General features: G+C 45.4%; 1 protein-coding gene and 1 long non-coding RNA gene across 2 annotated transcripts in view; both read right to left on the reverse strand.

The window, feature by feature from the left end:
- LOC143764801 (uncharacterized) overlaps nt 1-25,458 on the reverse strand; it is a 743,861-nt gene that overhangs the window by 430,598 nt on the left and 287,805 nt on the right. The gene's annotated exons all lie outside the window — the stretch shown is intronic.
- LOC143768937 (uncharacterized) overlaps nt 1-25,458 on the reverse strand; it is a 349,928-nt gene that overhangs the window by 216,745 nt on the left and 107,725 nt on the right. The window contains exon 2 of the long non-coding RNA XR_013214132.1: nt 4,119-4,186. This is a non-coding gene — a long non-coding RNA (uncharacterized LOC143768937). The remainder of the gene's footprint in view (nt 1-4,118; nt 4,187-25,458) is intronic.

Below are 25,458 nucleotides of genomic sequence, written 5' to 3' on the forward strand. Positions count from 1 at the left end.
TTATTATTTGGGCCTACTAACTGTGCCTGCCGCTCATTACAGTAGTCCTCCACTGAGCAAAGCAATGCCGCCTGTTTAGTCCTGTTACCACTTTTGAACTGCATTTAGGCTACTTTATTATTTGGGCCTACTAACTGTGTCTGCCGCTCAATACAGTTGTCCTCCACTGAGCAAAGCAATGCCGCCTGCTTAGTTCTGTTACCACTTTTGAACTGCATTTAGCCAACTTTATTATTTGGGCCTACTAATTGAGTCTGCCGCTCATTACAGTTGTCCTCCACTGAAAAAAGCAATGCCGCCTGTTTAGTCCTGTTACCAATTTGCATTTAGCCCACTTTATTATTTGGGCCTACTAACTGTGTCTGCCGCTCATTGCAGTTGTCCTCCACTGAACAAAGCAATGCCGCCTGTTTAGTCCTGTTACCACTTTTGAACTGCATTTAGCCCACTTTATTATTTGGGCCTACTAACTGAGTCTGCCGCTCATTACAGTTGTCCTCCACTGAACAAAGCAATGCCGCCTGTTTAGTCCTGTTACCACTTTTGAACTTCATTTAGCCCACTTTATTATTTGGGCCTACTAACTGTGTCTGCTGCTCATTACAGTTGTCCTCCACTGAACAAAGCAATGCCGCCTGTTTAGTCCTGTTACCACTTTTGAACTGCATTTAGCCCACTTTATTATTTGGACCTACTAACTGTGTCTGCCGCTCATTACAGTTGTCCTCCACTGAAGAAAGCAATGTTGCCTCTTTAGTCCTGTTACCAATTTTGTACTGCATTTAGCCCACTTTATTATTTGGGCCTACTAACTGTGTCTGCCGCTCATTACAGTTGTCCTCCACTGAACAAAGCAATGCCGCCTGTTTAGTCCTGTTACCACTTTTGAACTGCATTTAGCCCACTTTATTATTTGGGCCTACTAACTGTGTCTGCCACTTATTACAGTTGTCCTCCAATGAACAAAGCAATGCCACCTCTTTAGTCCTGTTACCAATTTTGAACTGCATTTAGCCCACTTTATCATTTGGGCCTATATCTGTGTTTCCTCCTTATCCTGCCCATTGCCCAGCCACTGCTAGATGAGTCTGCTGGTACATTGACCCAGACCACTACATTCCCCTTGTACTCTACACAGCCAGAATCTGACCCTGCTGAAAGTCAGGTTCCCCTTCCCGCATACTATACCACTTTACACGGGGACAAAGAGGAAGGTGCAGATGAAAGTGCAGTTTCCTTCATCAGGTGGGGGGGCATACTCGTTGGTCACGTCACTGGCACAGGGCCCCTCATAGTACTCAAAAGTGTCTCTGCCGGTGGGAGGCGCCACCCGCCGTCAAACACACCGCCGTACTATGAGGGGCCCTGTGCCAGTTCCAATGCCAACGAGTGGGCCCCCCCCTGCTTGCTCAGGATCACAGCACTTGCAAAGTTGAAATACTTACCTCTCCCTGCTCCACCGCCGTGATGTATTCCGCGTTTCCTGGGCCCATGAAAATCTTGAGCCAGCCCTACCCCCCACAACTTTAGCCAAATGACCCCCAGTTTTCAATGCCTAACTATTATTATAAAGTAAATTAAGATTGACAAGCTTCAGTAATAAGAATTGATGTTTTTGGCATTAAAATGGGCACTGTAGGTGTTTTCCTGTCCTCCACTCACTGCCGACTTTGATTTCCCATTGACTTGCATTGGGTTTCGTGTTTCAGTCAGCCCCCGACTTTTCGCAATAATCGGCTGATTTCACCCGACCCGACTTTTCATAAAGTCGGGTTTTCGCGAAACCCGACTCGATCCCAAAAAAGTAAAAGTCGCTCAACTCTACTCATATGTGGTCAGAAATCACTGATTGGGCGCACGGCAGGGCTCGGAAGGAAGAGAGCGCCATTTGACTTTCTGAATGAAAAATTAGCTCCAATCGTTAGCGGACACCATGTCGCGTTTGGAGAGCCCCTGTGTGCCTAAACATTGGAGCTCCCACACAAGTGACCCCATTTTGGAAAATAGACCTCCCAAGGAACTAATCTAGATGTGCGGTGAGCACTTTGAACCCCCATGTGCTTCACAGACGTTTATAACGCAGAGCCATGAAAATAAAAAAATTTCTTTTCTCAAAAATTATTTTTTAGCCCGCTATTTTTTATTTTTACAAGAGTAACAGGAGAAATGTGACCCCAAAAGTTGTTGTCCAGTTTGTCCTGAGTATGCTGATATCCCATATGATTGGGTAAACCACTGTTTGGGCGCACGTCGGGGCTCGGAAGGGAGGGAGCACCATTTGACTTTTTGAAGGCAAAATTGGCTGGAATCAATGGTGGCATCATGTCGCGTTTGGAGACCACTGATGTGACTAAACAGTGGAAACCCCTCAATTCTAACTCCAAAACTAACCCCAACACACCCCTACCCTAATCCCAACTCTAGCCATAACCCTAATCACAACCCTTACCCCAACACACCCCTAACCACAACCCTAACCCCAACACACCATTAACCCTAATCCCAACTCTAACCACAACCCTAACCCCAACACACCCCTTACCCTAATCCCAACCCTAACCCTAACGACAACTCTAACCCCAACACACCCCTAACCTTAATCCCAACCCTAACCATAACCCTAACCACAAGCCTAACCCTAACCCCAACACACCCCTAACCCTAATCTTAACCCTATTTCCAACCCTAACTTTAATTCCAACCCAAACTCTAATTTCAAAAAATAGTATGGAAAAATTAAAGTAAAGATATTTTCTTTATTTTATTATGTTCCCTACCTATGGGGGTGATAAAGGGGGTTATTATTTTTTTATTTTGATCGCTGTGATAGAGCTCGGTAAGTATGCGAGGGTGGGATCAGACTACAGGGGGTGAGATCGGACTGCGGGGGGAGCGGAAAGGAGGACGGAGGACAGCAGAGGAAAGGACAGAGGACGGGGGCAGTGGATCGGTGGCGTGGCAGATCGCGGTCTCCAGCCATGGCCGATGATATTGCAGCATCGTCCATGGCTGGATTGGAATATTTCACAAATTTTCATTGGTGAAATATTACGATTGCTCTGATTGAAAGTGAAATGTCACTTTCAACAGCCAATCAGAGCGATCGTAGCCATGGGGGGGGGCGAAGCCACCCCCCTGGGCTTAAGTACCACTCCCCCTGTCCCTGCAGGTTGGGTGAAATTACAGTTAACCCTTTCACCCGACCTGCAGGAGCGCGATCCGACCATGACGCATATGCTGCGTCACAGGTCGGATTAGCACAGGTTTTCATGACACATACGCTGCGTTAAATATCGGGAAGGGATTGAAATCCACTTCACAATATGCATTTTGTACGCCCATACTCCTTTGTTTTACACATTGGCAGGAAGGCCAGCCCTGTTGTATAGTCATATGCACCCCATTATGCCTTGGAACCCACATACTGGATGTGCCCATGAAAATCCACTTCACAATATGCATATTGCACTCCTGTACTCCTTTGTTTTACACATTGGCAGCAAGGCCTGCCCTGCTGCATAGTCATATGCACCCCATACTGGATGGGCCCATGCAAATCCATTTCGCAATATTCATTTTGTACTCCCATACTCCTTTGTTTTACACATTTGCAGCAAATTCAGCCCTGCTGCATAGTCATATGCACGCCATTATGCCTTTGAACTCACATACTGGATGGGCCCATGAAAATCCACTTCGCAATATTCATTTTGTACTCCCATACTCCTTTGTTTTACACATTTGCAGCAAAGTCAGCCCTGCTGCATAGTCATATGCACCCCATTACGCCTTGGAGCCCACATACTGGATGGGCCCATGAAAATCCACTTGTATGATGGTTCCCTCTTTGCAGAATTATTTACAGGAGAATTTGGCAATTTTATTTACCATGTTTTTAACACTAAGGTTCAGATACAGCTTAAAAGAAGGCTAATACTTGCAATACAACTCAGTTTTATTGCAAAGTACAAAATTCAAGGAATAGTATGATTGAATAGTATGAGTGCGTACACTTTTGTATATGTGCTTAACATACAAAAGTTAATAAGTACATATTAGGATTAAATACATATAATGATTACGTATATATAAAGATTAACTACATACAGTATACTTACATCAACAAGAGGCTTTTAAACATCATCTGCCTGGAATATCAGAGAAGCAACACCAAGACAGAGAACCCCTAGAATATAAAAGCCACAAGGATTTAGATCAAACCACCACAGGCAGAGTTTCAGTAAACCTTAATAGTTTACAATGACAAACAGCAAACCTATAGAGGCTTAGAACTGTTTTTGAAGTGAATAAACAAACATTTCTCAAGATTGTGTCACTATGAGCATTGTCTGTCACATCTGTAAATGTTTTACAAGAAATGCAGCTATGTAATTGAATGCATTCGGTATACAATATTTTAATCTGGATTCCATTTGTATATTCGCCATTTGTACATTTGATGCAGCCAAAGTTATGGCTTTCAAGGAGAGAAACTAATCTAGTGGACAAAGAAATATTTGTAATGAACTACTGAGCCAAACTAACAGCATTGCTTTATCAAATTTATATGAAGTATTGTGTCCAATGTGAGCAACCAGGCAACACAAAAAGGAGCTATTCAAGGGAGCTCTTTAAGGTACACAAAAGATATGAAGTCTTTGCCAACAAGGATGTGGTTTCACCAATGGGGGGTACCTTTTTTAAAAATATACTATTGCCATCACAGCCCCTCTTGCCCAACATTCACCGGCCTACATCACTACAGAACACGTTCACCCAGGTCATGTAGTCTGAAATAAGGAAGAGACATTGCAGGAAACCGAGTTAAGAATTAGGCCCAATGTAGGGGTGTGGGTCTCTGAGCCTTGTAATGGAGGGCATGAGCTGGCAAACAATTCCCCAATGGGGGGTCCTTATTTTAATAAATAAAATAGTGCCATCACAGCCCCTCTGCCCAAAATTCACCGGCCTATAACAGTACAGAGCACGTTCACCCTGGTCATCTAGTGGTTCTGGTTGATGAGGATGGATAAGGAGGAGGATAAGAACAAACAGACCAAATCTGGAAGTGTATACCCATGTGTGGTTGTGAAGAGGTGCATGAGAATACACCTCCCCAAAACACAGAATGTATTTGAGGTTATGTTTCGTTGTTTTCACTTGGTGGTGTACAGAAGTCTTTCCCAATCCAGCCCTTGTTCATTTTTATAAGAGTCAGCCTGTCAGCATTTTCAGTTGACAGGCAGATGAGCTTATCTGTTATAATTCCACCTGCGGCACTAAAAACACGCTCTGACAGAACACTAGCAGCAGGCCAGGCCAGGACCTCCAAGGAGTAGAGAGCCAGTTCATGCCACGTGTCCAGTTTGGATACCCAATAATTAAAAGGCACAGAGGAATCACGGAGGATGTTTGTACGATCTGAAAGGTACTCCCTCACCATCTTCCCAAACATTGTAATTCTTGTGAAGCACCCCTTTCCTCTGTGCCGTCACGATGGGAGGGTATGAGAAAACTGTCCCAAAACTTTGCCATTGTTCCCTTGCTGAGCTGGATTGTACTTCTGTCTCTCTTGCTTGGACTCCTTGGTTGTACAACAAATGCTGACGTCTGCTGCCAGCGTTCTCACATGGAAATTTTCTAAGTAATTCCGCTACAAGGGTTCTCTGGAACTGCAACATTTTAGTACACCTCTCGCAAAAGAGATTGAAAGTTCACCTTGTAGCATGGGTCTAGAAGTGTAACCAACCAGTAATGAGTGTCACCCAAAATTTTTGTGTCCTCACTATCAGGACGGCTGACCAAGCTGTCCTTCTCCTAGTCATCCTCAGCCTCCTCCTCCCTGTCCTCAGGCCATCCCCGCTGAACAGACGGTATGACAGCTGTGCTTGTAGTACCATCTATAACGCATGAAAGTAGCTCCTGTTCTTCTTCCTCCTCCTCATTGCCTACCAATCCACGTTGATAAGACAAGAGGCTGGGCTGAGTTTAATCCCCTGTATGGTTCCTTCCTTCATGTCCTCATGCTCTGCCTGCAATGCATCATCTTTAATTGTGAGAAGAGAGGTTTTCAGAATGCTGAGAAGCGGGATGGTGATGCCAATTATGGCGTCATCGCCGCTCATCATCTTGCTGCAGTTCTCAAAGTTTTGGAAGATGGTACATATGTCAGACATCCATGTCCACTCCTGAGTTCTTATGTGTGGAGTCTGAACTGAATATCAATGGCCTTGTTGATGTTGGTAATCATCAACTGCCCTCTTCTGCTCACAAATCCTTTTCAACATATGCAGCGTAGAGTTCCAGCTCTCTGGGAAATCACACACCAGTCAGTGAGCTGGAAACTGCAAACGCTGCTGAAGCATGGCAAGGGCTGCTGAAGCTGTCGCTGACTTTCTAAAATGGGCAGACAGATGGTGTACTTTCACTGGCAGATCAGGCAGCTCTGGGTAGCTTTTCAGAAAACGTTGAACCATGAGGTTAAGCAAATGGGCCAAGCAAGGTACGTGTGTGAGCTCACCTTGCCTCAGAGCCCGCCACCAAGTTACGGCCATTGTCACATATGACCATGCCTGGCTGGAGGTTCAGTGGTGTCATCGAAATATCTGACTGCTCTTTCAGCACTGTCCACAACTCTTCTGCATTGTGCGGTTTGTCACCTATGCAGATTAACTTCAGCACAGCCTGTTGCCGCTTGGGTGAGGCAGTGCTGCAGTGCTTCCAGCTTCTGACTGATGTGTTGATTTCAGAGATGGAGGATGAAAAGGAGGAGGTGCAGGAGCTGTAGACTGTGGGGGCAACCATGATTAACGTAGGGCCAGCAATCCTCGGCGTGGGGAGGATGTGTTCCATCCCAAGGTCTGACTGGGTCCCGGCTTCAACTATGTTAACCCAGTGTGCCGTCAGTGAGATGTGCTGTCCCTGCCCACAAGCACTTGCCACGTGTCCATGGTTAGGTGGACTTTCCTTGTAACAGCATTGGTGAGGGCACGGTACGGCACACTGGGAGAAATAGTGGCGACTGGGGACCGAGTACCTTGGGACGGCCGCCGCCATAAGGTTGCGGAAAGCTTCCGTCTCAAATAGCCTAAAAGGCAGCATTTCTGGTGCAAGCAGAAGAGAAATATTAGAATTTAGGATTGTGGCCTGTGGGGCGTTGCAGGGCTAGAGGCATCTTCATGTGCACGGTGGACTGGGGATTGGATTTTGCGCAAAACAGTGGAAGAAGCATTGGTGTCACCTGCAGACAGTATTCATAGAGCCTGGGGTTCGGCCCACAAAGTCGGGTGCTTTGCTGCCATGTGCCTGATCATGTTGGTGGTGGTCAGGCTGGTTGCTTTGCTACCCCTGCTGATGTGGGCATGGCAGGTGCTGCAAATGGCCTGTTTGGGGTGATAAGCAGAGTCTTTAAAAAATAACCAGACTCTGGAAGATCTAACAGTTGGAATGGCAACTTCACTCATGTTGGTATTACGAGGAATGGATGCACGCCTTCTGTCTGTGGCCACCACACTGCTTCTTCCTGCCTGTTGGGGAGTATGCCTCCTTACTCATGTGTGCTGCTGTCCTTGCTATGCATGTCCTCCTGCCAGGTTGGGTCAGTCTCTATGTCATCCACCACCTCATCTTCCACATCCCCACCCTACTCCTCTTCCTGACTTTCTGGCAATTGTGTCTCATCATCGTCCACCTCTTGTGACACTTTCCCACCATCGCCTTCATGTGACCGGGGCTGGTCAAAGCTTTGGGCAGCTCTACATGCGATCTCATCTGTCCCCACTTCAAGTTGACCTGCCGAGAGTCCGGAATCTTGAAATGAAAAACTGAACATCTCTTCAGAGTGTCCAAGTGTGGGATCATTTGTCTCAGGGCAATCGGCATGGTGGGAGGAAGGAGGATCAGGGTGAGGGAATATCCGGGCCACTCTCGCGGCTACTCAGACTTGACCATGTGGAAGACATGGTGGTGGCTAAGTGACTGGAAGCATTATCCGCTATCCAACCAACAACCATTTCACACTGCTGTGGCTTCAATAGTGATGTGCTGCAGTCCCCTAGAAACTGGAACAGGAATGTCGAGCAAGAAGATATGGGTCTTTGTTGTGGCCCACTTTCACCTTGGCCACGGCCTCGACCTCTGCATGCACCATCACGTCTACTTCCCCATTTTAAATGGACTACTGCACTATTTTAAAAGCTCAACACAAATGTATTTATTTGTAGCTAAATGATATCTGATCATTATGCCTGCAAAGCTACGATTTTTCAAACACAAACACCAGGCCTCAGCCTGATATAACAGACTGTATTAAATTTTGGGGGGCTTTTTGGTGAATTTAAACCCCCCCAAAAAAGAGTGGCACAAGGCTAGCACACAGAACTATGCTACATATGCCTGCTGAAATACGATTTTTCTAAACGAGATACAACAGAACTCATCCTGACATAACAGACTGTATTAACTTTTTTTAGGGTTTGGTATCATTTAAAAAAAAAAAAAAGAACAAGGTTAGCAGACAGAGCCATGAAGCTTATGCCTGTCAAGCTATGATTTTTCCACCACAGATACAACAGGCCTCAGTCTGACATAACAGACTGCCTTAATTTTTTTTTTTTTTTTGGGGGGGGGGCTTGTAGAATTTTTTAAAATGCAAAATAGTGCTGTATATAAGTGGAGTAACAGACACCAAAACAGTGTAAAGCCGGCCTAACATGCCCAAACTTGGAGCACGCAGATATATGAGGCCTGTCATGGAAATACAACACTGCCAATACTTATCATTCCTTCTCTGAATTGAAATATCCTGCATGTCTATTGCTCCACTCCCTGACAGCAAGCAGCCTGAATGGTAAACTTATCATTCATTCTCTGAACTGAAATATCCTGCATGTCTATTGCTCCACTCCCTGACAGCAAGCAGCCTGAATGGTATCTGAGTCATTCTATCTTCGGCATTGAATCCTGCATATATCTATATATGTTAGCCATCTTATTATACAATTGTTGTGTTTATAGATATTTAACTCACTTCTGCTTGTCCTTATGCAGAGAGATCACATAACTGTTTCAAAGCGGTTTATGATCCATGTAGACCTCGACATTTGTTTATCTGATCACTACATTTATTGTGTCCTGCTGTCTCAACTGAGTTAGATTGATTGGTAACGAGAGGGAAAAAAAAGTGAGATCTAAGAGCTAGCCTTCTATAAATGTAGACATACTTTAAGGATGCATTTGTGCACTATTATTCGTGTACATTTATTAAAAGTACTTTTTCTAAGTACTCGGCAGTTATAACAAGGCAGTTAGACAGGGCAGGAGACAGGTAAGAAAAACTAAATCTATTCATTTGAAACAGAACAAATACTCACCATATGTATTTGTATAATCTATATCCTGGCTGCTGCATTCACTCACATTCACCGCCCTTGCATAAACTCTTTACACTCCATCGATATTGGCCCCTCTGTCCTGTCCTCTCCTATGTATAGCACTCATGCTCTGTTCACATTGCTTAACAGCGCAGATCCATTCAGTCCCACCATCCAACACAAGAGACACTCTCACAAATCACTTAACCATCTTCTCACTCTTTCTATCCTCCTCCTTGTTGCTGGAGACATCTCTCCCAACCCCGGCCCCCCATGTTATAGCCAGTCAAACCTCCCAACTGCTACACTCAGAAACCCCTCTAACCTTATTAATATTCCATGCATGCCTTCTGTCTCTTTCAGTTGTGCCCTTTGGAATTCTCGCTCTGTGTGTAATAAACTCTCCTTCATTCATGACTTCTTCCTTTCTAACTCTCTTAATCTCCTGGCTCTTACTGAAACCTGTATCCCGCAGTCAGACACCACCGCTGCTGCTGCTCTTTCATATGGTGGACAAATACCCCAAGATCAGACAAAAGAGCAGGTGGAGGCGTTGGTCTGCTCCTTTCACCCAAATGTACCTTCCAAATTATCCCCCAAGTACCCTCACTTGTATTCCCTTCCTTTGAGGTCCATGCTGTCAGACTCTACGTCCCCTTCTCCATGCGAGTGGTGGTGGTGTATCGTCCTCCCGGCCCCTCTCATCAGTTCCTGGATCACCTTGCCACCTGGCTTCCACACTTTCTCTCCTGTGACACCCCCACCCTTATCATGGGTGATTTAAACATCCCCATTGCTTCTCCCCTCTCCCCATCTGCTTCTCACCTTTTATCTTTAACCTCCTCTTTCGGCCTCTTGCAGCATACTAACTCTCCAACACATGAAGATAGAAACTCCCTTGACTTGGTCTTCTCCCGGCTTTGCTCAGTGGACGATTTCACAAACTCCCCTGTTGTGAATTCCATTCTCGAACTCCCTCCTGTGGTCATGAATGGTACTTCTGTGAGTTCTGTCCGTGGACTCCCTCTGGTGGCTGTAAGTGGAGCTGCTGGTTCTTGAAGTTACTTCCTCAGCTGCCCTCATTTATGGCTAGGCTGGCTTCTCTATTTAACTCCTCTCAGATCGTTACTTGATGCCAGCTGTCAATGTCTCAGTATTGGTTCAGATCTCTCTTGGATCTTTCTGATGACCTGTCTACTCCAGCAGAAGCTAAGTCCCTGCTAGTTCATTTGTTGTTCATTGTGTACTGAATATATTTCTTAGTACTTGCTAAGTTCTAGTCCACCTTGCTATCATGATATTGCCTTGCTAGCTGGAAGCTCTGGGGGTGCAGAGTGGCACCTCCGCACCGTGAGTCGGTGCGGGGGTCTTTTTGCACACTCTGCATGGTTTTTTGTAGTTTTTTGTGCTGACCGCAAAGATCCCTTTTCTATCTTCTGTCTATTTAGTGAAGACTGGCCTCCTTTGCTGAAACCTGTTTCATTCCTGTGTTTGTGACTTTCCTCTTAACCCACAGTCAATATTTGTGGGGGGCTGCCTTTTCCTTTGGGGAATTTCTCTGAGGCAAGGTAAGGCTTTATTTCCTATCTTTAGGGGTAGTTAGCTCTTAGGCTGTGAAGAGGCGTCTAGGCAGAGTTAGGTACGCTCCACGGCTATTTCTAGTGTGTGTGATAGGATTAGGGTTTGCGGTCAGCAGAGCTCCCACTTCCCAGAGCTTGTCCTGTCTTATAGTTTAACCATCAGGTCATTCCGGGTGCTCCTAACCACCAGGTCCATAACAGTACAGCTGGCCCACAAAGTGTTAATGCATCTCAATAGAGGGATAAGAGAAGTTCTGAGACCATTTTTTTTTCTCTGCAGTGTGTTTTGTCTTTCTTTTCCCCTTAACCTCTGGGTGGTTCAGGACTCAGGTGTAGATATGGACATTCAGGGTCTGTCCTCTTGTGTGGATCAACTCGCTGCAAGGGTGCAAAGCATTCAAGATTATGTAGTTCAGAATCCGATGTTAGAGCCTAGAATTCCAATTCCTGATTTGTTTTCTGGGGATAGATCTAAGTTTCTGAATTTCAAAAATAATTGTAGACTGTTTCTTGCTTTGAAACCCCGCTCCTCTGGTGACCCCATTCAGCAAGTAAAAATCATTATTTCTTTGTTACGTGGCGACCCTCAAGACTGGGCATTCTCCCTTGCGCCAGGAGATCCTGCATTGCTTAATGTAGATGCGTTTTTTCTGGCTCTTGGATTTCTTTATGACGAACCTAATTCTGTGGATCAGGCAGAGAAAATCTTGCTGGTTTGTGTCAGGGTCAGGATGAAGCGGAGGTATATTGCCAGAAGTTTAGAAAGTGGTCTGTGCTTACTCAATGGAATGAGTGTGCCCTGGCAGCAATTTTCAGAAAGGGTCTTTCTGAAGCCCTTAAGGATGTTATGGTGGGGTTCCCCACGCCTGCTGGTCTGAATGAATCAATGTCCTTGGCCATTCAGATCGATCGGCGCTTGCGTGAGCGCAAAGTTGTGCACCATTTGGCGGTATCCTCTGAGCAGAGGCCTGAGCCTATGCAATGTGATAGGACTTTGACCAGAGCTGAATGACAAGAACACAGACGTCAGAAAGGGCTGTGTTTTTACTGTGGTGACTCCACTCATGCTATCTCTGATTGTCCTAAGCGCACTAAGCGGTTCGCTAGGTCTGTCACCATTGGTACTGTACAGCCTAAATTTCTTTTATCCGTTACTCTGCTTTGCTCTTTTTCGACCTACTCTGTTATGGCATTTGTGGATTCAGGCGCTGCCCTGAATTTGATGGACTTGGAGTTTGCCAGGCGCTGTGGTTTTTCCTTGGAGCCTTTGCAGTATCCTATTCCATTAAGGGGAATTGATGCTACGCCTTTGGCCAAGAATAAGCCTCAGTACTGGACTCAGTTGACCATGTGCATGGCTCCTGCACATCAGGAAGATATTCGCTTTTTGGTGTTTCATAATTTGCATGATGTGGTCGTGTTGGGTTTGCCATGGCTACAGGTCTATAATCCAGTATTGGATTGGAAATCAATGTCTGTGTCCAGTTGGGGTTGTCAAGGGGTACATGGTGATGTTCCATTGTTATCAATTTCTTCTTCCACTCCTTCTGAAGTCCCTGAGTTTTTGTCGGATTACCGAGATGTATTTGATGAACCCAAATCCAGTGTCCTACCTCCTCATAGGGATTGTGATTGTGCTATTAATTTGATTCCTGGTAGTAAGTTTCCTAAGGGCCGACTTTTCAATTTATCTGTGCCAGAACACGCCGCTATGCGGAGTTATATAAAGGAGTCCTTGGAGAAAGGGCATATTCGCCCGTCGTCGTCACCGTTGGGAGCAGGGTTCTTTTTTGTGGCCAAGAAGGATGGTTCTCTTAGACCTTGTATAGATTACCGCCTTCTCAATAAAATCACGGTCAAATTTCAGTACCCTTTGCCTCTGCTGTCTGATTTGTTTGCTCGGATTAAGGGGGCTAGTTGGTTCACCAAGATAGATCTTCGAGGGGCGTATAATCTTGTGCGTATTAAACAGGGCGATGAATGGAAAACAGCATTTAATACGCCCGAGGGCCATTTTGAGTACCTGGTGATGCCATTCAGGCTTTCTAATGCTCCATCTGTGTTTCAGTCCTTTATGCATGACATCTTCCGAAAGTATCTGGATAGATTCATGATTGTATATTTGGATGATATTTTGGTCTTTTCGGATGATTGTGAAGCAGGTCAGAATGGTGTTCCAGGTCCTTCGTGCTAATTCCTTGTTTGTGAAGGGGTCTAAATGTCTCTTCGGAGTTCAGAAGGTTTCCTTTTTGGGCTTCATTTTTTCCCCTTCTACTATCGAGATAGATCCTGTTAAAGTTCAGGCCATTTATAATTGGACTCAGCCTACATCTGTGAAGAGCCTTCAGAAATTCCTGGGCTTTGCTAATTTTTACCATCGCTTCATCGCTAATTTTTCTAGTGTTGTTAAACCGTTGACTGATTTGTCCAAGAAAGGTGCAGATGTGGTGAATTGGTCCTCTGCGGCCGTTGAGGCTTTTCAGGAGTTGAAACGTCGTTTCTCTTCGGCCCCTGTGTTGTGTCAGCCAGATGTTTCGCTCCCTTTTCAGGTCGAGGTTGATGCTTCTGAGATTGGAGCAGGGGCTGTTTTGTCTCAAAGAAGTTCTGATGGCTCTGTGATGAAGCCATGTGCTTTCTTTTCTAGAAAGTTTTCACCTGCTGATCGTAATTATGATGTTGGCAATCGGGAGTTGTTGGCTATGAAGTGGGCATTCGAGGAGTGGCGACATTGGCTTGAAGGAGCCAAGCATCGCGTGGTGGTCTTAATGGATCACAAGAATCTGACTTATCTCGAGTCTGCCAAGCGGTTGAATCCTAGACAGGCTCGATGGTCGCTGTTTTTCTCCCGTTTCGATTTTGTGGTTTCATACTTTCCGGGTTCTAAGAAAGTGAAGGCTGATGCCCTTTCAAGGAGTTTTGTGCCTGATTCTCCGGGACTTCCTGAGCCGGCTGGTATTCTCAAAGAGGGGGTAATTCTGTCTGCCATCTCCCCTGATTTGCGGCGGGTGCTGCAGGAGTTTCAGGCTGATAGACCTGACCGTTGTCCAGCGGAGAAACTGTTTGTCCCTGATAGATGGACTAATAGAGTTATCTCTGAGGTTCATTGTTCGGTGTTGGCCGGTCATCCTGGGATTTTTGGTACCAGAGATTTGGTGGCTAGGTCCTTTTGGTGGCCTTCCTTGTCACGGGATGTGCGTTCTTTTGTGCAGTCCTGTGGGACTTGTGCCCGGGCCAAGCCCTGCTGTTCTCATGCCAGTGGGTTACTTTTGCCATTGCCGGTCCCGAAAAGGCCCTGGACGCATGTTTCCATGGATTTTATTTCAGATCTCCTTGTCTCTCAAAGGATGTCGGTCATCTGGGTGGTTTGTGATCGCTTCTCTAAGATGGTCCATTTGGAACCCTTGCCTAAATTACCTTCCTCCTCTGATTTGGTTCCATTATTTTTCCAGCATGTGGTTCGTTTGCATGGCATTCCGGAGAACATTGTGTCGGACAGAGGTTCCCAGTTTGTTTCAAGGTTTTGGCGGTCCTTTTGTGCTAAGATGGGCATTGATTTGTCTGTTTCTTCGGCTTTCCATCCTCAGACAAATGGCCAAACCGAACGAACCAATCAGACTTTGGAAACCTATTTGAGATGCTTTGTTTCTGCTGATCAGGATGATTGGTGACCTTCTTGCCATTGGCTGAGTTCGCCCTTAATAATCGGGCCAGTTCAGCTACTTTGGTTTCGCCTTTTTTTTGTAATTCTGGTTTTCATCCTCATTTTTCTTCAGGGCAGGTTGAGCCTTCGGACTGTCCTGGTGTAGATTCTGTGGTGGACAGGTTGCAGCAAATTTGGACTCACGTAGTGGACAATTTGACATTGTCCCAGGAGAAGGCTCAACGTTTCGCTAACCGCCATCGCTGTGTTGGTCCCCGACTTCGTGTTGGGGATTTGGTTTGGTTGTCATCTCGTTAAGGTTTCTTCTCCCAAGTTTAAGCCTCGTTTCATTGGTCCTTATAAGATTTCTGAAATCCTCAATCCTGTGTCATTTCGTTTGGCCCTTCCAGCTTCTTTTGCCATCCATAATGTGTTCCATAGGTCGTTGTTGCGGAGATATGTGGCGCCTATGGTTCCCTCCGTTGACCCTCCTGCTCCGGTGTTGGTTGAGGGGGAATTGGAGTATGTGGTGGAGAAGATTGTAGATTCTCGTATTTCGAGACGGAAACTTCAGTACCTGGTCAAATTGAAGGGCTATGGTCAGGAGGATAATTCCTGGGTTGTTGCCTCCGATGTCCATGCTGCCGATTTAGTTTGTGCCTTTCATTTGGCTTGTCTTGATCGGCCCGGGGGCTCTGGTAAGGGTTCGGTGACCCCTCTTCAAGGGGGGGGTACTGTTGTGAATTCCGTTCTCGAACTCCCTCCTGTGGTCATGAATGGTACTTCTGTGAGTTCTGTCCATGGACTCCCTCTGGTGGCTGTAAGTGGAGCTGCTGGTTTTTGAAGTTACTTCCTCAGCTGCCCTCATTTATGGCTAGGCTGGCTTCTCTATTTAACTCCACTCAGATCGTTACTTGATGCCAGCTGTCAATGTCTCAGTACTGGTTCAGATCTCTCTTGGATCTTTCTGATGACCTGTCTACTCCAGCAGAAGCTAAGTCCCTGCTAGTTCATTTGTTGTTCATTGTGTACTGAATATATTTCTTAGTACTTGCTAAGTTCTAGTCCAGCTTGCTATCATGATATTGCCTTGCTAGCTGGAAGCTCTGGGGGTGCAGAGTGGCACCTCCGCACCGTGAGTCGGTGCGGGGGTCTTTTTGCACACTCTGCGTGGTTTTTTGTAGTTTTTTGTGCTGACCGCAAAGATCCCTTTTCTATCTTCTGTCTATTTAGTGAAGACTGGCCTCCTTTGCTGAAACCTGTTTCATTCCTGTGTTTGTGACTTTCCTCTTAACTCACAGTCAATATTTGTGGGGGGCTGCCTTTTCCTTTGGGGAATTTCTCTGAGGCAAGGTAAGGCTTTATTTCCAATCTTTAGGGGTAGTTAGCTCTTAGGCTGTGAAGAGGCGTCTAGGCAGAGTTAGGTACGCTCCACGGCTATTTCTAGTGTGTGTGATAGGATTAGGGTTTGCGGTCAGCTGAGCTCCCACTTCCCAGAGCTTGTCCTGTCTTATAGTTTAACCATCAGGTCATTCCGGGTGCTCCTAACCACCAGGTCCATAACACTCCCCTCTCTGACCACAACCTTCTTTCATTCTCTATCAAGAACTGCCATCCCGCTCAGGTCACCCCCACTTTCGACACTTATAGAAACATACAGGCCATTAACACCCAGAAACTTATGAAGAACTTGCAGTCCTTATTGGCCCCAACCTCCTCCATCTCATGTCCTGATTCTGCTCTGAAGCATTACAATGAAACCCTGCAAAGTGCCCTGGATGATGCTGCACCTCCTATACATAGAACAACTCAGCACAGACGGCGACAACCGTGGCACATGCTGCAAACACGTTTCCTGCAGCGGTGCTCCAAGTGCGCCGAACGTCTGTGGAGAAAATCTAATCTTCCCGAAGATTTCATCCATTATAAGTTCATGCTAAAAACGTACAACTCTGCCCTTCACCTCTCCAAACAAACCTATTTCAACACCCTCATCACCTCGCTGTCCAATAACCCTAAACGTCTCTTTGACACTTTCCGGTCCCTACTCAACCCAAGAGAGCAGGCCCCAACCACAGATCTCCGCGCTGACGATCTGGCCAATTACTTCAAAGAAAAAATTGACCACATTCGACAGGAAATCATTTCCCAATCTCTTCATACCAAGCACTGTCCTCCCTCCCCCACTGCATCTAGTTCACTCTCTGACTTTGAACCAGTTACAGAAGAAGAAGTAAGCAGGCTCCTTGCATCTTCTCGCCCGACCACTTGCACCAGCGACCCCATTCCGTCGCATCTCCTCCAGTCCCTTTCCCCGGCTGTCACCTCTCACCTAACAAAAATATTCAACCTTTCCCTCACTTCCGGTATTTTTCCCTCCTCATTTAAGCATGCCATCATACATCCACTACTTAAAAAGCCCTCCCTCGATCAAAATTGTGCCGCTAATTATAGACCTGTCTCTAATCTTCCCTTCATCTCTAAACTCCTGGAACGCCTGGTCCACTCCCGTCTTACCCGCTATCTCTCAGATAATTCTCTTCTCGACCCTCTTCAATCTGGTTTCCGCTCTTTACACTCTACTGAAACTGCCCTCACTAAAGTCTCTAATGACCTACTAACAGCTAAATCTAATGGTCACTATTCCATGCTCATTCTCTTGGATCTCTCCGCAGCATTCGACACTGTGGATCATCAGCTCCTTCTCACTATGCTCCGCTCCATCGGCCTCAAGGACACCGTTCTCTCTTGGTTCTCCTCCTATCTCTCTGGCCGATCCTTCACTGTTTGTTTTGCTGGTTCCTCCTCCTCTCACCTTCCCCTTACTGTTGGGGTTCCTCAAGGATCAGTCCTAGGCCCCCTCCTCTTCTCTTTGTATACTGCCCCTATTGGACAAACAATCAGTAGATTTGGTTTCCAGTACCATCTCTATGCTGACGACACCCAATTATATACCTCTTCTCCTGTTATCACGCTGACCTTTTTAGAAAACACCAGTGATTGTCTTACCGCTGTCTCTAACATCATGTCCTCCCTCTATCTGAAACTGAACCTGTCAAAAACTGAACTCCTCGTGTTCTCTCCCTCTACAAACCTACCTTTGCCCGACATTGCCATCTCTGTGTGCGGTTCCACCATTACTCCAAAGCAACATGCCCGCTGCCTTGGAGTCATCCTTGATTCCGAGCTTTCATTCACCCCCCACATCCGATCACTGGCTCGCTCTTCTTATCTGCATCTCAAAAACATTTCCAGAATTCGCCCTTTTCTTACTTTCGACTCTGCAAAAACTCTTACTGTCTCACTTATTCATTCTCGTCTGGACTATTGTAACTCTCTACTAATTGGCCTACCTTTTACCAGACTCTCCCCGCTCCAATCTGTCCTGAATGCTGCTGCCAGGATCATATTCCTCGCCAACCGTTACACCGATGCCTCTACCTTGTGCCAGTCATTACACTGGCTACCCATCCAATCCAGAATCCAGTACAAAACTACTACCCTCATCCACAAAGCACTCCATGGCTCAGCACCACCCTACATCTCCTCTCTGGTCTCAGTCTACCAACCTACCCGTGCCCTCCGCTCTGCTAATGACCTCAGGTTAGCATCCTCAATAATCAGAACCTCCCACTCCCGTCTCCAAGACTTTACACGTGCGGCGCCGATTCTTTGGAATGCACTACCTAGGTTAATACAATTAATCCCCAATCCCCACAGTTTTAAGCGTGCCCTAAAAACTCATTTGTTCAGATTGGCCTACCGCCTCAACGCATTAACCTAATTATCCCTGTGTGGCCTATTAATAAAAAAACAACAACATAATCACGTTCCTCCATCATGTTCTCATACACTTTATGCAGTTAACAGCCTCTGTGTCTGTACTGTTACATACTTAGGTAGTTAACTGGTTCATGCAGCTTTACATGAACACCCGAGCCTTACACTATGGCTGGTCCAAATAACTAAAGCAATTGTTACCATCCACCTCTCGTGTCTCCCCTTTTCCTCATAGATTGTAAGCTTGCGAGCAGGGCCCTCATTCCTACTAGTATCTGTTTTGAACTGTGATTTCTGTTATGCTGTAATGTCTATTGTCTGTATAAGTCCCCTCTATAAGTTGTAAAGCGCTGCGGAATATGTTGGCGCTATATAAATAAAATTATTATTAATTATTATTATTAACTCTCTTCTCGACCCTCTTCAATCTGGCTTCCGCTCTTTACACTCTACTGAAACTGCCCTCACTAAAGTCTCTAATGACCTACTAACAGCTAAATCTAATGGTCACTACTCCATGCTAATTCTCTTGGATCTCTCCGCAGCATTCGATATTGTGGATCATCAGCTCCTCCTCAATATGCTCTGCTCCATCGGCCTCAAGGACACCATTCTCTCCTGGTTCTCCTCTTATCTCTCTGACTGCTCCTTCACTGTATGTTTTGCTGGTTCCTCCTCCTCTCACCTTCCCCTCACTGTTGGGGTTCCTCAAGGATCAGTCCTAGGCCCCCTCGTCTTCTCTTTGCATACTGCCCCTATTGGACAAACAATCAGTAGATTTGGTTTCCAGGACCATCTCTATGCTGACGACACCCAATTATACACCTCTTCTCCTGTTATCATGCCGACCTTTTTAGAAAACACCAGTGATTGTCTTACCGCTGTCTCTAACATCATGTCCTCCCTCTATCTGAAACTGAACCTGTCAAAAACTGAACTCCTCGTGTTCTCTCCTCTACTAACCTACCTTTGCCTGACATTGCCATCTCCGTGTGCAGTTCCACCATTACTCCAAAGCAACATGCCCGCTGCCTTGCGGTCATCCTTGATTCCGAGCTTTCATTCACCCCCCACATCCGATCACTGGCTTGCTCTTCTTATCTGCATCTCAAAAACATTTCTAGAATGCGCCCTTTTCTTACTTTCGACTCTGCAAAAACTCTTACTGTTTCACTTATTCATTCTCGTCTGGACTATTGTAACTCTCTACTAATCGGCCTCCCTCTTACCAAACTCTCCCCGCTCCAATCTGTCCTGAATGCTGCAGCCAGGATCATATTCCTCACCAACCGTTACACCGATGCCTCTACCTTGTGCCAGTCATTACACTGGCTACCCATCCACTCCAGAATCCAGTACAAAACTACTACCCTCATCCACAAAGCACTTCATGGCTCAGCACCACCCTACATCTCCTCTCTGGTCTCAGTCTACCACCCTACTCGTGCCCTCCGCTTCGCTAATGACCTCAGGTTAGCATCCTCAATAATCAGAACCTCCCACTCTCGCCTCCAAGACTTTACACGTGCTGCGCTGATTCTTTGGAATGCACTACCTAGGTTAATACGATTAATCCCGACAGTTTTAAGCGTGCCCTAAAAACTCATTTGTTCAGATTGGCCTACCGCCTCAACGCATTAACCTAATGATCCCTGTGTGGCCTATCATAAAAAAACAAAAAAAAAACAAAAAAAAAACCATAATCAGGTTCCTCGTATTATGTTTTCATACACTTTATGCAGTTAATAGCCCTCTGTGTCTGTACTGTTACATACTTAGGCAGTTAACTGGTTCATGCAGCTTTACATGAATACCCGAGCCTTACACTATGGCTGGTCCTAATAACTAAAGCAATTGTTACCATCCACCTCTCGTGTCTCCCCTTTTCCTCATAGTTTGTAAGCTTGCGAGCAGGGCCCTCATTCCTCCTGGTATCTATTTTGAACTGTGATTTCGGTTATGCTGTAATGTCTATTGTCTGTACAAGTCCCCTCTATAATTTGTAAAGCGCTGCGGAATATGTTGGCGCTATATAAATAAAATTATTATTATAATACGTGGCCTGTATTTTTTTTAAATGCAAAATAGTGCTGTATATAAGTGGAGTAACAGATACCAAAACAGTGTAAAACCGGCCTAAAATGCCCAAACTTGGAGCACGCAGATATATCAGGCATTTTTTGTTTTTTGGTGAATTTAAAACAAAAAAAAAAGATTGGCACAAGGCTACCACACAGACTGTATTAATGTGTTTGTTTGTTTTTTTTCGGTGAATGTAAACAAACAAAATTTGACCAAGGCTAGCACACAGAACTATACTACGTATGCCTGTGGAAATACAATTTTTCCAAAAATGAAACACCAGCTCTCAGCTTGACATAACAGACTGCATTAATTTTTTGAGGGGCTTTCGGGTGAATTTATAAAAAAAAAATAATAATATAGTAGGACTAGTCTAGCACACACAACTATGCTACGTATGCCTGACAAACTATGATTTTTAAACAGATACACCAGGCCTCAGTCTGACATAACAGACTGTATATTTTTTTGGGTGCAGGGAGTTTTTGGAAATAAGAAAAAAATAAAGATAAAACTGCAACTAGGTATATAGTAAATAAGCAGCAGCATACAGTTATGGAGCTTTGGGAGGGATGCAGTGGGAGCTATGTACGTACATACAGTGCCTGCATGCCTTGCACTGATGTGGATATGCCGTGCCTTGCCTACCTAGCGCAATCTCGGGACCCACGAATTAGCCCTAAAATGAATTGTTGGTTTCTGAGGAGTTGTGGAATTAACAGTTGCAGACCTACACTAATTATGAAAAGCACGATTCTGACCCTATTTCAGCAGCAGCTCTCCCTACTCTCACTGAATCCAGAGCTCAATGAGGCGAGCAGGGCGGCGCCAGGTCTCTTATACTTGGCATGATGCTGTGCGGCCAAGCCAATCACTACACGACCACAACAAAGATGGCTGCAGAGTTTCATAGACTGGCAGACAATCCCTGCAGCGTGATTGGGTCTCTAAAGTCCGCCAAAAATGCTGGGTGGAGACACCAGTTACCGCCGAATAATCCTGGAAATGCTCGGTGCTCGCCGAGTACACCGAGTACACTTATACTCGGGCGAGTAACGAGTAGTGGCAAGCACGTTCGCTCATCTCTAGTGACTAGCAGTAATTTAAAGTAATTTAACATCTGTCCTGAAACTGCAGGTCTCACAGGGGGTCACAGCATATGTTATCCTGAGAAAGCAGTCTACTATCTCCAATCTCGCCAGGGGGCCTCGCTAAGAACCAAGAAGGGGAAGCGTGTCACACTTTCCGTTTCTTTTGTAGAGAGATGTCAATTACATCCTGACCCTATCAGTGAGAAACTTACACAGAGAACTTAAGAGGAAATAATATATTCATTGGTGGAGTGTTCACGGTCCAATCATAAACCAGCAATTATCATATCAACCTGAGAGGCTGGTCTAGAAATTTGACATCCAGGGTGACTCTATAAGTTAGACCTACACACAAAGGGGGGGTGTTCACAGATTGAGGGGCAGCCAAGCTGATGTGTTCCAGTACATATTCATCCCCCCTCAGGGAGCAGAAAGCAGAGTAAAAAGTTAGATATTTCTGTAAGTTTTCTCCCATTTATTTTTTATAACTGTTTTGCTTATTTGTATGTCTTTTTATTACCATATTTTTATACCTTTTTATTGTAAGCACTGTACCTTTTTTGTATTAAAGTTTAAAACTTTAACAAGTTGAACCTTGCATGTTCTAAAGAATCCAAGACTTTTCACGTGTTTCCCCAATTCTTTGGAATGCACTACCCAGGTTAATACGATTATTCCCTACAGTTTTAAGTGTGCCTTAAAAACGCATTTTTTCAGACTGGCCTACTGCCTCAACGCATTAACCTAACTATCCCTGTGTTGCCCATTCAAAAAACTTTAACCATAATCAGGTTCCTCGCATCATGTTCTCATACACTTTATGCAGTTAATAGCCATCTGTGTCTTTACTGTTACATATTTAGGGTGTTTAACTGTATCATGCAGCTTTACATTAACACCCGATCCTTACACTATGGCTAGTCCGAACAACGAAAGCAACTGTCACCATCCACCTCTCGTGTCTCCCCTTTTTCCTCATAGTTTGTATGCTTGCGAGCAGAGCCCTCACTCCTCTTGGTATCTGTTTTGAACAGTGATTATTGTTATGCTGTAATGTCTATTGTCTGTACAAATCCCTTCTATAATGTAAAGTGCTACAGAATATGTTGAAGCTATATAAATAAAATTATTATTATTATTATTATCCACATAAGAAAGAAAGAAAAGTATGATGGCACTGCTGTGGGGCCAGACAACCATATGCTGAATGGAGTGCTTTCCGGATAGGGACCGCCTCTATGGACTCCGGGTGCTCATGCCAAAACAGAGTGTATGCAGCAAAGAAGAAAAATGCAGATAGCACTCACCAGTCCTTAAAACTTCATATTTTATTCAAACTTTAAAATGTCATGGCCAGAGGAACAGGTTGCTGGGATGTGCGAGCTGGTGTAAGACGACGGCAGTTTCGTGCAACTCAGTGCTTCAACGGGTCTATCCCTTCAGACCGTGGTCTGGCAGTCACACTAGGCCAGGGCCTGCAGACTGACAGTCAGAGCATCCAGGAGGCCCTGCGGACAGATGTCAGTCTGGAGAAGCTCAGATGTCTTGCAGACTGACCCCCTACGGCTTCTGACAAAGAGAGAGTATACTGGGACCAGGGCAGACTGATAAGGAGACTCTCCCCATGGATACTACAGAACCTTGGGACTGTGAAAAGCGGCTGGTCGTTCCTTATCTGTTTAGGAAACAATTAAGCTGTGTGCACACGTAGCAGATTTTTTGCGTTTTTTTGCGGTTTTTCACTATAAAAACGCTATAAAACCGCGAAAAAAACGCTAACATTAAGCATCCTATGTAACAGAATGCAATCCGCATTTTTTGTGCACATGCTGCATTTTTTTCCTGAGCGGAATCGTAATCCAGAAAAAAACACAGCATGTTCATTAAGATTGCGGAATTGCGGCGATTCTGCACACATAGGAGTGCATTGATCTGCTTACTTCCTGCACGGGGCTGTGCACACCATGCGGGAAGTAAACAGATCAAGTGCGGTTGGTACCCAGGGTGGAGGAGAGGAGACTCTCCTCCACGGACTGGGCACCATGTATTTGGTAAAAAAAAAAGAATTAAAATAAAAAATAGCGATATACTCACCTTCTGGCGGCCCGACCTTCTCAGCGGCTTCCGTGGTGTGTGTGAAGGACCTGCGATGACGTCGCGGTCACGTGACCGCTACATCAATGGAAGGTCCTGAACACACAGCATTAGGAACGGAAGCCGCTGAGGTGAGTATAACCTTTTTTTTTATTTTTTTTAAACATTCTATCTTTTACTATAGATGCTGCATAGGCTGCATCTATAGTAAAAAGTTGGTCACACTTGTCAAACACTATGTTTGACAAGTGTGACCAACCTGTCAAACAGTTTTCCAAGCGATGCTACAGATCGCTTGGAAAACGCTAGCATTCTGCAAGCTAATTATGCTTGCAAAACGCTAGTTTTCTGCGGGTATATGCATGCAAATTCTGCATACGATATTCCCGTGGCAGGAGGCGCAGAATTGCCGCGGAAATTTCCGCGGCAATTCTGCTACGTGTGCACTTAGCCTTATTGAGAATTGCTCATGAAATTCCTCTGGCTGGACACTTTGGAATACAAAAGACTAAAACTCGCCTGACACATAACTTTTATTGGGGACAGATATTGCCAATTACTGTCGATCATGTGTAGCTTGTCATAGAGCTGGAAGGTCTGGGAATATATAGAAAGCTCTATTAACCCCTTAATCCCATATGACGTACTATCCCGTCGAGGTGACCTGGGACTTAATCCCCAGTGATGGGATAGTACGTCATATGCGATCGGCCGCGCTCACTGGGGGAGCGCGGCCGATCGCGGCCGGGTGTCAGCTGACTATCGCAGCTGATATCCGGCACTATGTGCCAGGAGCGGTCACGGACCGCCCCCGGCACATTAACCCCCGTCACACTGCGATCAAACATGATCGCAGTGTGCTGGCGGTATAGGGAAGCATCGTGCAGGGAGGGGACTCCCTGCGTGCTTCCCTGAGACCCCCGGAGCAACGCGATGTGATCGCGTTGCTCCGAGCGTCTCTTACCTCCTATCCCTGCAGGCCCGGATCCAAAATGGCCGCGGGGCTGCATCCGGGTCCTGCAGGGATTACTTCCGGGTCCAGTGCAGGCGCTGGTAAGCCTGCAGCGCTGTCAGTCAGATCGCTGATCTGACAGAGTGCTGTGCAAACTGTCAGATCAGCGATCTGTGATGTCCCCCCCTGGGACAAAGTAAAAAAGTTTTAAAAAAAAAATTCCACATGTGTAAAAAAAAAAAAAAAAAAATTCCTCAATAAAGAAAAAAAAAATATTATTCCCATAAATACATTTCTTTATCTAAATTTAAAAAAAAAACAATAAAAGTACACATATTTAGTATTGCCGCGTCCGTAACGACCCATCCTATAAAACTGTACCACTAGTTAACCCCTTCAGTGAACACTGTAAGAAAAAAAAAAAAAAAGAGCCAAAAAACAACGCTTTATTATCATACCGCTCAACAAAAATTAGAATAACACGCAATCAAAAAGATGGATATAAATAACCATGGTACCGCTGAAAACGTCATCTTGTCCCGCAAAAAACAAGCTGCCATACAGCATCATAAGCAAAAAAATAAAAAAGTTATAGTCCTCAGAATAAAGTGATGCCAAAATAATTATTTTTTCTATAAAATAGCTTTTATCGTATAAAAGCGCCAAAACATTAAAAAATGATATAAATGAGATATCGCTGTAATCGTACTGACCCAGTGGCGTAGGAAGGGGGGTGCGGGGGGGGCGGGCCGCCCCGGGCGGCACAATGCGGGGGGGCGGCACAATGTGGGAGTGAGTCAGTGGCGTATCTAGGGGGGAGCAGCCGGCAGGGGGGCGCAGTCGGGCCGCCTAAAGCGGCGGTCCGCAG

The sequence above is a fragment of the Ranitomeya variabilis genome, chromosome 4, assembly GCF_051348905.1.
Source record: "Ranitomeya variabilis isolate aRanVar5 chromosome 4, aRanVar5.hap1, whole genome shotgun sequence".
NCBI classification, from domain to species: Eukaryota; Metazoa; Chordata; class Amphibia; order Anura; family Dendrobatidae; genus Ranitomeya; species Ranitomeya variabilis.